The sequence below is a fragment of the Dendrobates tinctorius genome, unplaced genomic scaffold (genome assembly GCF_039654945.1).
Source record: "Dendrobates tinctorius isolate UK_male_01 unplaced genomic scaffold, ASM3965494v1 ptg000086l, whole genome shotgun sequence".
In the NCBI taxonomy this organism is placed as follows: Eukaryota; Metazoa; Chordata; class Amphibia; order Anura; family Dendrobatidae; genus Dendrobates; species Dendrobates tinctorius.
This window is the reverse complement of record NW_027361754.1, coordinates 55,344,140-55,360,256: the sequence shown is the minus strand read 5'-3', so window position 1 is coordinate 55,360,256 and position 16,117 is coordinate 55,344,140.

The following is a 16,117-nucleotide window of genomic DNA, read 5'->3' as shown; positions in this document are numbered from 1 at the left end:
ATGTTTACAAGGTTTATGAAGTGGAGCCATGTGTGTACAAGGTGTACAGAGCGTGGCCGCGTGTGTACAATGTGTACGGAGCAGAGCCACATGTGTACTGAGTGGAGCCGTGTGTGTGCGAGGTGTATGGAGTAGAGCTGTGTGTGTACGAGGCATAGAAAGTTGAACCATGTGCGTATGAGGTGTGCGGAGCTATGTGTGTACAAGGTGTATGGTGGGGAGCATTCACACCTCTCAACCATCTCGATTTTGAGAGTCTGCCCCGTTCAGGAGCTTTCTTTTCCAGCGGACACAGGAGTACACGGCAGAGCCTCGAGAAGCACTTTAATATTCACACGTGACGTTCCACCGGAAGTGACGTGCTGGAAGCTGACCGGAAATGAGGTAATTTCTGGAGGAGATTGTGACGGAACCGTGGAGGCACTTCAGGGAAGGCTTCAGATCCATCACCGTGTCTCCTCCGACAGCGCGCACAGCTGGATCGCCTTGGACTCGGGGATGTTGGCCATGTGAGCGGATCATGATATGTCCTGCATCGGGAGGCTCAGGTGGGCACTACAATAGGAGCCGGGCTGCTATAGTATCTTTATAGAATCTTTCTTTCTCTCTCTGTTTCTTTCTCTCTCTCTGTTCTTTCTCTCTCTCTCTCTATTATTTCTTTCTCTCTCTGTTCTTCCTTTCTCTCTCTATTCTTTCTTTCTGTTCTTTCTTTCTCTCTCTCTGTTCTTTCTTTCCTCTCTTTATCTCTTTCTGTTCTTTCTTTCTGTTCTTTCTCTCTGTTCTTTCTTTCTCTATAATGTAGCCCCCTTCATATGGTATAATACAGCCCCCCCAAAGAATATAATGTAGCCCCTTCAGAAAATAATGCAGCCCCCCTCATAGGGTATCATGTTGCACCACTCATGGGGTATTATGCTGTTCTCCCTTATATGGGGTATCATGCTGCCCCCCATCATACGGGGTATCATGCTGATCACCATCATATGGGGTATCATGCTGCCCCCCCTCATACTGGTATCATAATCATGCAACCAGGACTCACTATATAAATTAAAAAAAAACTATACTCACCTCTCCTCCTCGCTCCCACACTGATTTCAGCAGCGGCTCTGCTCTGATGTCAGGAGCTGCGCTGCAGTCAGACCGGCACACAGCGGGGACGCGATGAAGTGACGTCATTGCGCACCCGCTGTGTGTCAGAGGAAGAGGGTAATGATGGGAGAGGGAGCGTCATGTGACACTCTCCCATTTTTGCGGTGCGCACTGGGGGGCCACGCTGACGCCGCAGTAATGGAATATATATATATATATAGATTATATAGATTATTTTTGGCAACAGCGTGGTCATCTGCTGAGGTTCTCTGGTTAGGGGCCCACTCAGAAGATTGGCCCCCCTTAACCAAAACCCTAGCTACGCCTCTGGTGCACATAGTGAATCTCACAGTTCTAACTTGCCAACCGTGGGACTGTTGAGTCATCACTCAAACCATTACAGTAACACCGTATCTGGTGGTAACAGCAATTTTGTGGAATCGTTTCACCAATTTTTTAGACCATCCTTTGTAAGGCCAGAAGAGACAAGAAGTCTGACACATAGTCAACGCCTAGAGAGGATGGTACAGGAGTATCTCCAAGTGAACATAGATGCCATGACTGTGGAACTGGACCCTTGCTCATTTTGGGCTTCCAATCTGGAAAAATGGCCTGAGCTCGCCACTCACGCCTTGGAGATCTCGTCATGCCCCGCAGCCAGCGTTCTCTCTGAATGTGTCTTCAGCGCTGCTGGTGGTGTGCTGACAGATAAGCGCACGTGACTGTCCAGTGACAATGTAGACAGACTAACGTTCATCAAGATGAACAAGTCATGGATCCGCAAGGACTTTTCTACCCCTGTGTCATCCTGGGGAGACTAAAGGCTTGTGGATTTTTGAATGTGCTGCATGAAAGTCACCATTTTAAGCTTGCAACTATGGGGCAATTGATGCCACTTAAGTGGTGTCAGTGCCCAAATTTTTGGAAAAAATGGAGACTCTTGTTGGAGTTCCCTTGCTGTGTTTTACATGATTTTAGAAGGGCATGACATGCCTATATCTGTGTCTCCTCCTCCTTTTACTCCACCTCTTTTCTTTTCACATGACTATATGTACTTGTCACTTTTCCATGTGTTTGTTGTGTCTTCTGAGTAGTTTGTCAGCTTTTGGACACCTTTGAAGGTATTTTCTTTGTGTTTGCATGTGTTTGTGTTTGCCTGCCATTGCTTTCAATGGTGTTCGACGGTGTTCGACGAACATTCGACGAACATTCAACGAACACCCCCCCAATTCGACGAATCAAATCTAATTTGAACAGTAAAGTGGTGGCTCATCTCTAGTGGTGATATGGTGACCGCCAGGAATAATTAAAGGATTCTTTTCTGCCTCCTCCAACTTGGTTTTGTTTAAGCGACCACCAACTCTCAGTAAACCCTTCTTGTCAATTATTGGATTTAGGTTGACAATAGGGCTGTTTTTAGGAACATTATGACTTTTACATATACATTCCAGTTCCTTGTGAAAAACATGCTGCTGCACATTATGTATCACAAACAGTTCACTCAGAGCAATGTCTTCTGCAGAGAAAGGCTTATGACAGATGTGCCAACCACGACAATTAGTGTTATTGTCCTTATTGCGGTAGCATTGTGCGATGTAGACTAACCTTGCAATGGAGTGAACGAGCCTTGTCCACCTGGAGAAGCGATCAAATCACTGACAGTCCAAACCTACCTTCTGTCACGACTGCAGCCGCAGACGCGGCCCAGCAGGCGCCTCCTCGCAATATGGACCCTCTATACCACAGAGGGGGACCCGGGCCTACCCGAACTAGGGAAGGGCAGCGACCAGGATTCTGTGGCAACTGGACAAGGACACGTAGGACTTGATGACACCACACAACTTCAGGTATAAATAAAGTAAAGTTTACTTAAAATAAAGTCACAGTACATAGACAAAACCAGGACACACGAGGTCATCAGGACATCAGGACACACGAGGTCATCAGGGTCACCCACAGGACATCAGAGTCACCGGCGGACATCAGACGGGAGTCGTTTGGTTCCGGACATCCAATGCGACCTACAGGCACCACTGCAGTCATCCAGCTCCAGGCTCCAGGCAGCAGTCATCAGGTTCCAGACTGCGGTCGTCAGGCTACGGACATCGGACCTAGGAAGGAACTCAAACATGATGGTGCTAACACTGCAGGATTGCTGGGCCTGCATGGAGCTAGCACTGCATGGTAGTCAGAGCACAGCATGGTAGATGCTCAGCAGGAACACCGGTTACAAGAGTCTCAGAGTCACTGGGTGCAGGGCTCCAAACACAGAGGGATTCCAGGAACACGACAAAGCAGACAGTTCAGACATGGTCAGGTACAGAATCAAGGATTCAAGCCTGGATACACCGCCTCTAGGCCAGGGCGAATTTAAACGGGGTCAGGTACAGGACAGGTACAGGATCAGGCCCGGATATACCACCTCCGGGGCAGGGCGAGGGTACAGAACAAAGCAGGAATCAAGGCAGGGAATTTGGTACCATAACCAAGACAGACGAGGTCCACAGACATGAGACACACATAGCAAAGTCCAGGAGCTTTGTCAGTAGCTCTGACCCCGCCCATAGGGCAGAGTCATTTTATAAAGGAGCTGCCCCTCAGCAATTGGTTGGGGACAGCATTTCAAGTACACAAACTAACCCTGATAAAAGCAGGGGAGGTGTGGCCACGCACACTTTAAGCACACAGAAACCATTGCAGCACAATCAGTGCAGGAACTGCAGCTTAGAGCACCTGGCTATGGCTGCCAGCCAAGACACACGTGGAAAGTCATGCACCAGCTGCAAATGACCTCGCAACCCGCGGACAGCTTCCACAGCGGCAACCAGGGACCGCACATGCGGATGGTCAAGCAGCAAAGCAAAGACCTAACACCACATGTGCAGCTATGCAGCAGAGCAGGCAACTGAGCAGGCTCCATACAGGTAAAAGCCAGCAGTATCCTGGCTCAATTAGGGGGAAAGGAGTAATGGGTTAACGCAAACACATGCATTGTCACGCCAACAACCAAATACAAACAGAACAGCGTGACACCTTCTCTTTGGATTTGGTGATGAGGGTGTTGACATCAGGACGAATCTGTGGGTCAATGTCCGAAACCTGAAAGCTGAAGCTGTCTTCAACGGCAGTCTCTCCACACTGGCCGCAAAGGAACTCCGGTCCTGTTAACCAAGAAGAGTTTGAAAAAGCGCCAACAGACACAGGCCTAGTAGCAAGGTCAACAGGGTTAAGATTGGATGGAACATACTGCCATTGCTCAGGCTGGGAAGATTTCCTGATCCTTTCAAAGCGATTACTGACATAGACATAGAAGCGTTTTGTCCTGTTGTATATGAAGCCCAGAACAACCTTGCTGTCTGTGTAGAATATTGTGTCATCCACGTGAATAGATAGTTCACTCTGTATGAAATCTGCAGGCTCTATGGCTAGCACAGCCCCACAGAGATCAAGTCTGGGTATGGTGTGCTCTGGTTTAGGAGCCAATTTAGCCTTTCCAAATATAAATCCAACCTGAGCTTCATGTTAGAGTCTATAATCTTCAAATAGGTGTAGGGAGATGGACCGGGCTGGGGCATCTTCTTGTGTGTCTGGGCTGGAACCATCGGGGCTGTCACCATTGTTGCGGGGGGAAGCACTTTCTGACTGGAGCAAACCTTTGCACCTGACTGCAGGGGGCGGGGTAGGGATAAAAGGAGCTGAGCAAGCAAAAGGGGGACTTCTGGCGGGAAGACTGGGGACACGCAAAGAGAAGGTTGACTCCATATTGTTACGGTTCCCCACCATTCAGCTGGCCTACACCGCAGCTTAAGCTCCTCTACACGCACTGCCTGCGTGGAGATACAGCCGAGCTCCTGGCAGACTTCCATACCTGCGGGCTCTGTTCTGACAGCACCTTTCACAGTGCCTGAGGGTCGTTACCAGACGGACCACGCGCAGTACGCTGACTCCGCAGGCTCCGCTGCGGCCTCCTCTCCGGAACTTTGTGGCCCACTTGTTTTTCCATCTTTTACCCCCCCTGCAACTTGGTGCATCAAAACCGAAAGCCCGCGCCTGGAAAAGCCAGGAACCGCCGTTTCGTTCAAGAGACAATGCTTCGACTTCATCCCGGATCGCTTCAGAAACTTCTCGTTTCACCTGCGTCGACATCGTGGGATCGTGGGATCCTGACTTTCCGGGAGCTACAGACTGATAAGTTGATCCATACCTTTAACGATCGTTATTAATGTTATATCTACACTGTTCACCTTTCCTGTATTTGTATTATTGTGTTCCTGCTGACTCCCTGCGCGGAGTACTGTTTGCTGATTAATCTGCATAAAAGGCCCATTAAATCTTGTTCTGCCTGCGTGTCACTGCATCCTGTGTTCCTGCTAGTAACCCTACATTGGCAACAGCTGCAATAGCTTCAGTAGAGGTATCAGAGAATATATGGATCTCTTTGCTTTGACTTGTAGCAAGGCATGCTGGAATGTAACAACGTGGTATGTGGATCTTATCCAAGGCACAAAGAGATTCCATGACTTCCACTTTAGTTGTTTGTAAGCAGGGAGTGGTACATCCCAGTCCTTAATAGACTCTGAGTGTTGTCTTAATAAAAGCTTGCCTTGTATAGTCAAGGGTGCAACCAACCCGAGTGGATCGTATAGACTGTTCACCACTGACAGAACTCCATGCTTAGTAAATGGCTTTTCTACACCACTAACTAGAAAGATGAAGGAGTCCTTTAGCAAGTTCCATCTCAAGCCCAGACTTCTCTGTACTGGTGGATTGTCTGAGCCTAGATCGAAGTCTCTGAATTCTGCGACATGATCATTAGGGTGAAAGGCCTTCATGACAGCAGCACAATTGGAGGCAATTTTATGCAATCTTAAATGAGCTTTAGAAAGCATACACTTGTGTCCGTTTGAGCAGATCTATGGCTTCTTCCAGTGTGGGCAGGAATTTGATACTGTCGTTCACGTGGAAGTCCTTTTCAACAATCTGTTAGGCGTCCTTCCCGAACTCTGATTCACCATCAGACACAGTCCTATATAGGCTGTATGTAGCAACTGCAGGAGGACTGTTTCCGAACATGTGCACCTTCATGCGGTATTCAACCATTTCCTTGTAGGTGTCGTCTTGGTGCCATAGAAAACGGAGATAATTTCTGTGATCTTGCCGCACGATGAAACAATGGAATATTTGTTCAATGTTAACAGTAATAGCGACTGACTCTTTTCTGAATCTCATGAGTACTCCCACCATGTTATTAGTCAGTTTGGGACCAGTAAGGAGAACGTCGTTCATAGACACACGATGATGCTTGGCGCTTGAATCGAACACTACTCTGATTTGCTTAGGTTTTCTCAGATGATAAACTCCAAAACAAGTTAGATACAAGCATTCTTCATTCTCTTGCAAGGGTGGAGCTGGCTCTGCATGGTCATTGCGAAAAATCTTGTCCATAAAGGTTACAAAATGGGCCTTCATTTCAGGCTTGTTTCTTAATGTTCTCTGCAATAAGGTGAACCTGGATAAGGCTTGTTCTCGGTTGTAACGAAGCTTGGTTTTTGTAACCTTGAAGGGTAAGGGAGTAACCCAGCGGTCAGATTCATTCTGGAAGAATCCACTGTCCATTATTTTAATAAATTTCTTGTCTTCTATGGATAAGGCGATTTTGTTGTCCTCTTGTGTTGTGTGAAACACTGTTCTTCCTAAGTCATCACCATAGGGAGTAGGAATGATGTCAGGCTCTTGGATGTTGTTTGTGAACTTTTCTTTCACTTCGTAGTGATGAGAGCATGGTTTGAAGTGAGTTGTACAACCCCCTTTTTAGAGTATATACTTTTTAAAGGAGTTTACTTCAGATTCCTTGTGACTCTTATCCAGACACACATCACCCACGATTACCCAGGCTAGATCCAGTCTTTGGGTGTATCTAGCATGATCTGGGCCGTTGCATTGTTGGCACACCTTGTGGACCCTCAGAATGTAGGATGATGAAGCGCGGCTTCCAGAGAGGGAATTTCTTCCCTGTTATCAGGTATCTGGTCACATTCAATTAAAGTTGGCAAGGGTATGTGCACGTTCCCTTTGATTGAAGAGACAATGTAACCAGAGGCTCTTCTGCCAGAAGTCTCAATACGGCCAGAGCAGGTGTTGAGTGTGTATGGAGTTGTTTGTCCCTTTATATTGAAGATCTCAAAGAGTTTTGGCTTTGCTCTACTCATCTATTATGGCATACATTTTGCAGGCCTTGTCGGGTTGTCCTTCTAGATAGACATTGACGAGACATACCTTGGCACAACATTTAGGACCAGTTCCTTCTCCACAAACGTCAATACATGAGGAGGAAACAGCAGTTGCAGTAGGATCAGAAACTTGTGGCTCCCCACCATGCTTTTGAGCAGGATTAGATGCTGCAGAAGATTGTGCATCGTGTGGAGCAGGTGTGGGATGCATAGATGTAACGTGTTTGTCACTACTGCATTCAGTGCACTTAATCACGGCCTTACTGTCCTTAGCAAGGTGGTCTGAGGAGGCACAACACTTATAACATATCCCAAGCTCCTTGAGAGTATCTCTGTGCGCCTGCAAAGTCTTTGCCCTGAGTCCACGACATTCTTTAAGTGGGTGAGGTCTTTTGTGGATAGGGCACATAAGGTTGTATGAATGTAGTATATACACTCACTGGCCACTTTATTAGGTACACCTGTCCAACTGTGTGGTAAGACTTAATTTCTAATCAGCCAATCACATGGCGGCAACTCAGTGCATTTAGGCATGTAGACATGGTCAAGACAATCTCCTGCAGTTCAAACCGAGCATCAGTATGGGGAAGAAAGGTGATTTGAGTGCCTTTGAACGTGGCAAGATTGTTGGTGCCAGAAGGGCTGGTCTGAGTATTTCAGAAACTGCTGATCTACTGGGATTTTCACGCACAACCATCTCTAGGGTTTACAGAGAATGGTCCGAAAAAGAAAAAAAATCCAGTGAGCGGCAGTTCTGTGGCCGGAAATGCCTTGTTGATGCCAGAGGTCAGAGGAGAATGGGCAGACTGGTTCGAGCTGATAGAAAGGCAACAGTGACTCAAATTGCCACCCGTTACAACCAAGGTAGGCAGAAGAGCATCTCTGAACGCACAGTGCGTCGAACTTTGAGGCAGATGGGCTACAGCAGCAGAAGACCACACTGGGTACCACTCCTCTCAGCTAAGAACAGGCATCTGATGGCTACTTTCAGCAGGATAATGCGCCATGTCATAAAGCTCGAATCATCTCAGATTGGTTTCTTGAACATGACAATGAGTTCACTGTACTCAAATGGCCTCCTCAGTCACCAGATCTCAATCCAATAGAGCATCTTTGGGATGTGGTGGAACGGGAGATTCGCATCAGGGATGTGCAGCCGACAAATCTGCGCCAACTGTGTGATGCCATCATGTCAATATGGTCCAAAATCTCTGAGGAATGCTTCCAGCACCTTGTTGAATCTCTGCCACGAAGAATTGAGGCAGTTCTGAAGGCAAAAGGGGGTCCAACCCGTTACTAGCATGGTGTACCTAATAAAGTGGCCAGTGAGTGTATGTAGTATGTATGTTGTATGAATGTAGTATATATGTAGTATGTATGTAGTATGTAGTATGTATGTATGTTGTATGAATGTAGTATATATGTAGTATGTATGTAGTATGTATGTTGTATGTATGTTGTATGTCTGTAGCATGTTGTATGTATGTTGTGTGTATGTAGTAAGTATGTAGTATGTATGTATGTTGTATGAATGTAGTATATATGTAGTATGTATATATGTTGTATGAATGTAGTATATATGTAGTATGTATGTAGTATGTAGTATGTATGTAGTATGTATATATATATATTTTTTTATGTAGTATGTATGTAGTATGTATATATATATATTTTTTTTTACATTCAACACATTAGCCGGATGATGGGACTACTACTGTCCCATCATTGGCTAATGTGTCAATCACTGTCATTGTAGCAGGCATCGCCCGATGGGACTTGTAGTCCCATCGGACGATGCCTGCACACACACAAGACCCCCAGCAGGCCCGCACAGACCCCCGGCAGCCGGCACAAGCCCCCTGGCAGGCCCGTACAGACCCCCGGCAACCGGCACAGGCCCCCGGCAGGCCCGTACAGACCCCCGACAGCCAGCACAGGCCCCCGGCAGGCCCGTACAGGCCCCCCGCAGTCGGTACAGGCCCCCCGCAGTTGGCACAGACCGCGCATCATGATGAGTACAGACCGCGCATCATGATGACATCATTTCAGCAGCCAATCACAGCCACAACAGTGGCTCATTGCATTATGGGGACTTCCGATTCCGGTATCCGATATTGATATTTGCAGTATCGGAATGCTCAACACTAGTGGTGATGTTATCATACCTTGTAGATGATGACAATGAAGCTGGGGGAGTAGATGTAGTAAAATTGAAGCTGGGATGATTCTTCTTCAGAGCTTGATCACTGACAAATCTGGAAAAATGTGAAAAGGGAGGAAAAGACACATTGTGCTGTCTTTTATACCGTGAGCCGTAGTCTGCCCATTTATCCTGCATGCTGTATGGCAACTTGAACACTACTGGATTCTTGCCATGAGCAGTATTAAGGTAACTCAGTCCTGAAAGATGTGGGTCTAATTTTGCCAATTCTAATTCCTTTAGCAGGTCGCTCAGGTATTGAAGTTTTTGGTTGCCCTTGTTACTTATCTTTGGTAAGGTTTGCAGTCTCTTAAATAAGGCACACTCTATTGCTTCTGAGCTGCTATAGGTTTACTCCAGTCTCTCCCATGCTGCAATAGGACCTGCATCTGAATGGTGCATGTGAACTGCCCTTATTGTCTTGATGTGCTCTGCTGATTCAGGGCCTAACTGTCATGATCCAGGTCAGGGTTTGTATTCTGCTTTTCGTTCCCCGGCCTGGTCATATGGGGATTAACTTTTTCTGCCTCTCTCTGTTAAGGGGGTGGCTATTTCTCGGCACTGACGCTGATAGCTCTTGTCAGTGATAGCTTGTCTTCAGCTAGAGCTGCTGACCTAGTGCACCCAGTGCGTGACCTTTGCTTCCTGACTACCATTGTTAGTGTGTCCCGCTCCCTATCCCTTACTTGGCTTGTGTCCGTGTGCCTGTTTCCCGTCGTGTACGTCCCGGTTTGTACTCTGTTCTGTCCTGCTGTATTCCGTGTCTGTTTTGTCTGGTCCTGCCCGGCTCCGACCTTTTGGTGTGTTTTTGACTGCTCCCGTCTCACCCTTTTTGATAACACGCTCCCGACCTGCTTTCTGACCTTTTGCTCGCCCCTGACTCTGCTCTTGTCTCACCCCCTGGTACTGCGTTCCCGCTATTAACGACTCAGAGTGTTCAACCTCTCTACTACCATCTAACGATGTTGGCCCCGCTACTGCAGGTCTTCACTTACGGTGAGCTTCTGCTCTCCTCACTTCCTCGCCCCCTGGTGGTTGTATCTGGAACAACGTCCCAGGTACGCACAACACTATCCAGTTAACAAGCAAATCCAGTTGTTCCTTGCCGGTGAGGTTAAGGTCTTGAATTACTGCTTGAAAGGTCAACTTCCAGGCTCTATAATTTTCTGCACGATCATCAGACTTTGAGAGACTGATGTTTATTAACTCCCTGCGAATCATGTTTATGGCAAGGTCAGACATGTCTGCTCTCCCGGTCATAGTTGCAGGATTAACTTGTGGTATCCCTGGGGAATGTAAGTTCTCTGGCTTATATGACTGGGACGAATCTGGACAAAAAGATGTGGCATGAGGGTTAAACTGTGGTTTAGTCTTATAGGGTCTGATGGTTGAGGCCTAAATTGTGGGTTAGTGCTCAGCGTCGGACTGGAGCACCTTGGGCCCACCAGAGAAAATCATTCTTGGGGCCCACTATGTAGCTACATAGAAAGAAATACAAGACCACCAATTGTGCGGTAAAACGCGCTAATATCAGGGTATAATATAAGGCAGTACAGGTCTTAGTTATGTAGCAGGAGTTGGGGTAGCCTCCCTAATAGAATATAAAGCAGCCCCCTCATAGAATATAATGCAGCCATCTCATAGAATATAATGTAGCCCCCTCATAGGGTATAATGCACCCCCTCTTAGGGTATAATGCTGCCCCCCTCATAGGGTATAATGCTGCCCCCCCTCATAGGGTATAATGCACCCCCACATAGGGTATAGCGCACCCCCTCATAGGGTATAATGCACCCCCACATAGGGTATAGCGCACCCCCTCATAGGGTATAATGCTGCCCCCTCATAGGGAATAATGTACCTCCTCATAGAATAAAATGCTGCCCCCTCATAGGATATAACACTAGATAAATAGATAGATAGATAGAAGATAGATAATGGATAAATAGATAGATATAGAGATAGATATATAGAAATAGATAGCTATAAATAGATACAGATAGATAGATATAGATAGAGATAGATAGGTAGATAGATAGGGGATAAATAGATCGATGGATAGATGGATAGATAGATATGAAGATAATAGATAGAGATATATATAGCTATAGATAGATATAGAGATAGATGGATAGATAGATAAAGGATAAATAGATCTATGGATAGATGATAGATGGATAGATAGATAGATATAAAGATAATATACATATAGATAGATATAGATAGCTATAGATAGGTATAGAGATAGATAGACTATCTATATCTATCTCTATATCTATCTCTATATCTATCTATCTATCTATCTATCTATCTATCTCTGTATCTATTCTCTGTATCTATCTATCTCTATATCTATCTCTATCTATCTATATCTATCTAAATCTATCTCTATATCTCTCGATCTATCTCTATATCTATCTCTATATGTAAGATAGAGACAGATAGATATAGAAATAGATAGAGATAGATAGATATAGATAGATATACAGATAGAAATAGATAGAGAGATATAGAGAGAGATATAGAGAGAGATATAGATAGCTAGAGATAGAAATAGATAGAGATAGATAGATATAGAGATAGATAGATAGATAGATAGATATAGAGATAGATATAGCTATAGAGATAGATAGATAGATAGATAGATATAGAGATAGATATAGAGATAGATATAGAGATAGACAGATAGATAGAGAGATAGATATAGAGATTAATAGATATAGGGATAGAGATAGATAGATAGATAGATATACAGATAGAGATAGATAGATATATAGAGAGATATAGATAGATAGAGATAGATAGATATATATAGAGATAGATAGACAGATATAGAGATAGATAGATAGATATAGAGATAGATAGATAGAGATAGATAGAGAGATTGCTATAGGGATAGATATAGAGATAGATAGATATAGAGATAGACAGACACACAGATAGATAGACACATAGATAGATAGATAGATAGATAGATATAGATAGCTAGAGATAGAAATAGATAGAGATAGATAGATAGATAGATAGATATAGAGATAGACAGATAGATAGATAGATAGAGAGATAGATATAGAGATTAATAGATATAGGGATAGAGATAGATAGATATACAGATAGAGATAGATAGATATATAGAGAGATATAGATAGATAGAGATAGATAGATATAGAGATAAATAGACAGATATAGAGATAGATAGATATAGAGATAGATAGATAGAGATAGATAGAGAGATTGCTATAGGGATAGATATAGAGATAGATAGATATAGAGATAGACAGACAGACAGATAGATAGACACATAGATAGATAGATAGATAGATATAGAGAGAGATATAGATAGCTAGAGATAGAAATAGATAGAGATAGATAGATATAGAGATAGATAGATAGATATAGAGATAGACAGATAGATAGAGAGATAAATATAGAGATTAATAGATATAGGGATAGAGATAGATAGATATAGATAGATATATAGAGAGATATAGATAGATAGAGATAGATAGATATAGAGATAGATAGACAGATATAGAGATAGATAGATATAGAGATAGATATAGAGATAGACAGATAGATAGAGAGATAGATATAGAGATTAATAGATATAGGGAAAGAGATAGATAGATATAGATAGATATAGATAGATATACAGATAGAGATAGATAGATATATAGAGAGATATAGATAGATAGAGATAGATAGATATAGAGATAGATAGACAGATATAGAGATAGATAGAGATAGAGAGATTGCTATAGGGATAGATATAGAGATAGATAGATATAGAGATAGACAGATAGATAGATATAGAGAGAGATATAGATAGATAGAGATAGATAGATATAGAGATAGATATAGAGATAGATAGATATAGAGATAGATACATATAGAGATAGACAGATAGAGAGATAGAGAGATAGATGGAGATAGGTAGATATAGAGATAGATAGAGATAGATATAGAGAGAGATAGAGATAGATAGAGATAGAGAGAGAGAGCGATAGAGAGAGAGAGAGCGATAGATAGATAGATAGATAGCTAGAGAGATAGATATAGAGATAGATAGATAAATAGAGATAGATAGATATAGAGATAGATATACAGATAGAAATAGATAGATAGATATAGAGAGAGATATAGCTAGATATAGATAGAGATAGATAGATATAGAGAGATAGATAGATAGAGAGAGAGGTAGAGAGATATAGAGATAGATAGATATAGAGATACTGTAGATATAGAGATAGATAGACAGATATAGAGATAGATAGCTAGAGAGATAGATATAGAGATAGATAGATAAATAGAGATAGATAGATATAGAGATAGATATACAGATAGAAATAGATAGATAGATATAGAGAGAGATATAGCTAGATATAGATAGAGATAGAGATAGATAGATATAGAGAGATAGATAGATAGAGAGAGAGATAGAGAGATATAGAGATAGATAGATATAGAGATACTGTAGATATAGAGATAGATAGACAGATATAGAGATAGATAGATAGAGAGATAGATATAGAGATAGATAGATAGATATAGAGATAGATATAGAGATAGATAGATATAGAGATAGATATACAGATAGAAATAGATAGATAGATATAGAGAGAGATATAGAGATAGATAATGAGATAGACAGATATAGAGATAGATAGATATAGATAGATAGATATAGAGATAGATAGACATATAGAGATAGACAGATATAGAGATAGATATAGATAGATAGATATAGAGATAGATAGACATATAGAGATAGACAGATATAGAGATAGATAGATAGATGGATATAGAGATAGATAGATAAAAAAAAAATCACAATACTCACCTCTCCTCCTAACTCCCATGCTGATGCCGGCTTCAGACTCAGGAGCTGTCCCATCTGCCAGACACACAGCGGGTGCACGATGGTGACGTCATCGCGCACCGGCTGTGAGTCAGGAGCAGAGGGGACTGATGGGAGAGAGACGCTCTCTCTTCCACTGCAATTGAGGGCGGCGCCGGCTGCCTAGGCTGGGGGGCGGGGCCCCGGGGAGTGGAGACCGAGAGTGAAATGATATTCACTGCTTCGCAGTGAATATTCATTTCTCTTTAGTAGCGGGGACAGGGGCTCCTGCCTCCTGACACCCGCTGCTGCTCCGCTGGCACGGGCCCCCATAGCAGCTGTGTGGCACTGGCTGGGAGCCCCTGGAGCAGTGGGGGCCCAAGGCAACTGCTGGCCCTGTATGCCAGCAGGTGCCAGGTGCCAGGGCCCACCAGATGCTAGGGCCCACCGGAGAATCCTCCGGCTCCCCGGTGGGCCAGTCCGACGCTGTTAGTGCTGGAAGTTACCTTGTCATCTTTTGGCTTGCGGGTGCGTTCATGTTGGAGACCGGAGGTGGCGCTAGTACAGGTGGTAAATGTTTTAGCACGTAGTCAGTAGTGCAATCAGCTGGGTCCTCCATCTCTCTTGGAATAGGGCAGTTCATATCTACATCTTTACCTAGTGCTTGTTCAGGACCTTTAGTTTAGCAAGGGCTGTTGATTCTTCCCTTTCTGCTTGGAGTATTTTCAATTGTACCTCCATCTCGTTTCTTTGGGCTTCTGTCTCAGCCGCCTTCCTTTTTAATTGGGCCTCCATCTTGCTTCTTTGGGCTTCTAACTCAGCCTCCTTCCTAGCAAAGGAACTTCTTACTTTAGCTTCCTCTGCAGACACACGTGTAGGGAAGGTGACCTCACGGACGGACTTGTCTGTAGGGAGGAGGGACGGTTGGTGCACTATAGATGGACGTTTGTCATAATAGAAGGGAAACAGCTGGGGAAAATGGAATAGGAGTGCAGTACCTAAGTTTGACCACAAGATGGCAGGGGGAGCGTGAGAACAGGACTTGACAGCAGCTTAATGCTACAAAAACGCTTAGTCATGGGGGGCGGAGAGATAGGAACACAGGAGGGAAATTCCCGAGGGGGGAGATAAATAGGACAGGAGAGGGTTCCAGAAGTTTCCAGTCCCGGGAGGAGCTCAGGAGGAGAAGAGACAGTGAAGGAGAATGAACAGCAGTGGAGAGCTCGACCAGGGGACTGAGCAGAAAAGAAGTCAGGGGGGTGGCCCCGACACGAAGAGCCGCAGAACAGACGAGGCCCCTGGGGTACCAATTTGACGACGACCTCGGACTGGTGAAGCGCTGGCGGTAGATAGGCCTAGGGCAGCCCCAATGAAAGAGCTGCAAGGAACGTCACTACGACAGAAGGAAGTTGCAGGTACCCGGGCCTGAATACGGAGAGCTGTAAAGGTGCTGCTGTGTATTGCTACGGTCATCAGGAGGACGGCCAATAAACTCGGACCTGTTGTACCTGAAGATCTGCCTCCGTCTCGTCTCTGTGTCGTCTATGCGCGGAAAGCAGTGGGCCACCCCCCAATCTGGCCCTTACTACACACGGATTTCCAGTAGCTTGTCAGACAATGTTGACTTCTTGGAGTGAGATGATCTGAAAGATTGAGATGTGATTTTGCTCAACGTTGTGCGATGTGACCTAATTTCTTGGAGGTGTGCGATGCGGAGTTCTGCCTTATCCTGGGCATCTTGCACTAATGAGGTCTTTT